Source organism: Tenrec ecaudatus, chromosome 2 (genome assembly GCF_050624435.1).
Source record: "Tenrec ecaudatus isolate mTenEca1 chromosome 2, mTenEca1.hap1, whole genome shotgun sequence".
Lineage (NCBI taxonomy): Eukaryota > Metazoa > Chordata > Mammalia > Afrosoricida > Tenrecidae > Tenrec > Tenrec ecaudatus.
Window position 1 is genome coordinate 173910624 of NC_134531.1, and position 2846 is coordinate 173913469.

Below are 2846 nucleotides of genomic sequence, written 5' to 3' on the forward strand. Positions count from 1 at the left end.
AAATTCATTTGTGGGAAAGAAATTTTGAGAACCTAAGCATTGTAGTTATTGTATTAGCTTTTATTCTGAGTGATTTGAAAGAGCGCACCTCGTAAGAGTCAGATTGATACACAGACACAATTCTTTTCACAAAACCGTAAGCTTATCAAGGGAGAGAAATAGGTTTAATAAACATGTGTTTGATGGAAGCATAGATCGATACCTGACCTTTGGTAATTACCAAACTATAGGTAAATAGTATTTATAAATGCAGACTTTGGATAATATCAAAATAATGGATTATATTTATTGAGTATTATGTAAATGCTTTAGGTATAGTAAATTATTTAATACACACAACTCTACTAATTCAGGCTATATAATTATTATGTGTTAATTAGTACACTACTAATAATAGAATTATTAGTACATATGTAGAGGAGACAAATGTAAATTATATTTATAACTGTCAGTTAAGCAAGTAAAGTTTATGAGAAGACTTAAAATGTGGATAAATAATCTATGCTGGAACTTATCATTTCTTGACAATAACAGCCAAATTCTTAAATCTATTTTCTCTAAACTTGGCCAGATTTTTGTGGTAAATATTAATTTGAGGTATTGAAAATTAGTTTCCTAAAGAAAATAACCGGCATTTTTTGAAAAAGAAATTATCTATATGCTTTTGCTGTTTCACATTTTGGTTTATTTTCTTTTTTGTTTGCTGTTGAAATACATCATGTCAAATAAATTGGATGTTTCCAGTGATTTTGTTTACTTTAAAATAAACAAAAACACATCCTTTAAGAAGTGGTTCAAATTTCAACTGAATTTTTACAAAAAGGAAATCAGTTAAAACCTCTTCCAATAATGATCTAAATTATCCCTAAAATAATTTGCTGTCATTTTCATCTCTCTCTTCTTTTCACTGAGGGTTAAAATCCTCCTTGGTGGTTACCTAAAGATATTGTTATTATTATTTTTAAGAAATCATTCTCTTGTTGGCTCTTACAACTCTTATAACAATCCATACATCTATTGTACCAAGCATATTTGTACATTTGTTGTCCTCATCATTCTCAAAACATATTCTTTCTTTCTCCCTCCCCTCTTCCCACAATTATGGCCCTTTGAGAAATTATAAATTATTATTGTTTTCATATCTTATACCAACTGCTCCCTCCCTTGGGGTTATACATCTATCCTCTCCGCTGGTTCCTTCTTTCTCCCCCTTCTCCACCCACCTTCCCCCTACCCTCAAGGTATCTCTACTCTCATTACTCCTCCTGGGGGATTTATCTGTTCTGGATTCCTTATATCAAGAGATCTTATCTGTACCAGTGTACATACTCTGGTCTAGCCAGGTTTGTAAGTTAGAACTGGGGTCGTGATAGTGTGGGGGCCAGGTGCATTAAAGAACTAGAGGAATGGTGTGTGCTTCACTGGTGCTATGCTGCACTCTGACTGATTCGTCACTTCCTGTGATCCTTCTGTAAGGGGGTTTCCAATTGTCTGCAAATGGTTTTTGGGTCTCCCCTCCGCCCCTACTCATTTGCAGCGGTATGCTTGTATGGGGTCTTCTGATGCCTGATACCTGATGCTGTAGATACTTCCTGATCACACAGGCTGGTGTACTTCTTCCATATGGGTTTTGTTGCTTCTGTGCTAGATAACAATCTGTTATCGTTAAATTGAATCTGACTCATAGTGACCCTGTACAACGGAGTAGAATAGCTCCATTGAATTTCTAAGCAGTAGTCTTCATGGAAGCGTATGGTCACATAGTCTCCTGTGGCATGGCAGTTGGGTTCAAAACCTCAACCTTTTAAAAACCAAATGCTTAGCCAGTGTGAAACCAGAGTTCTTAGTTTGAAACCACATGGAGGTAATTCATACTATAGTGCTGATTTTATTTTTCCCACCCATTCGATTCATTTACATAATCAAGTCAAATGACACTCACATGCTAGGAAATATTTAAGAGAAAGTCTCTGGGATGCATGTCAAAAGCAATGAGGAACATAAGATAGGGAAAGTTTTCAGACTTTGTAATGATTGCATGAGACACTTTAAAATCATTATAAAGCAGACCACGGCATTGATCAAACTTTTTTAAATCCTTTTTCAGGGGCTCATACAACTCTTATCACAATCCACACATGCATCAATTGTGTAAAGCACATTTGTACATTCATTGTCCACATCATTCTCAAAACATTTGCTCTCCACTTAGGCCCCTGGCATCAGGTCCTCATTTTTCCACCTCCCTCTCCGCTCCCCCCTCCCTCATGAATCCTTGATAATTTATAAATTATTATTTTGTCATATCTTTCCCTGCCCGACGTCTCCCTTCACCTACTGTTCTGTTGTCCATCCCCCAGGGAGGAGGTCACATGTAGATCCTTGTAATTGATTCCCCCTTTCCAACCCACCTTCCCTCTATCCTCCTGGTATAGTACCACTGGTCCTGAAGGGATCATCTGCCCAGTATTCCCTGTGTTTCCAGTTCCTATCTACACCAGTGTGCATCCTCTGGTCTAGCCAGACTTGCAAGGTAGAATTGGGTCCATGATAGTGAGGGGTGGAAGGGGAGGAAGCATTTAGGAACTAGAGGAAAGTTGTATTTTTCATCGTTGCTACATCGCACCCTGACTCGCTTGTGTCCTTTTTGATACCTTTATGCCAGGGGATCTCCAGTGGCCTACAAATGGGCTTTGGGTCTCCACTCTGGACTCCCTCCCTCCCTCATTCACTATGGTAAAATTTTTGTTTCTGATGTTGCCCGATACCCGATCCTTTTGACACCTCATGATTGCACAGGCTGGTGTGCTTCTTACCTGTGGACTTTGTTGCTCTGAGTTAGATGG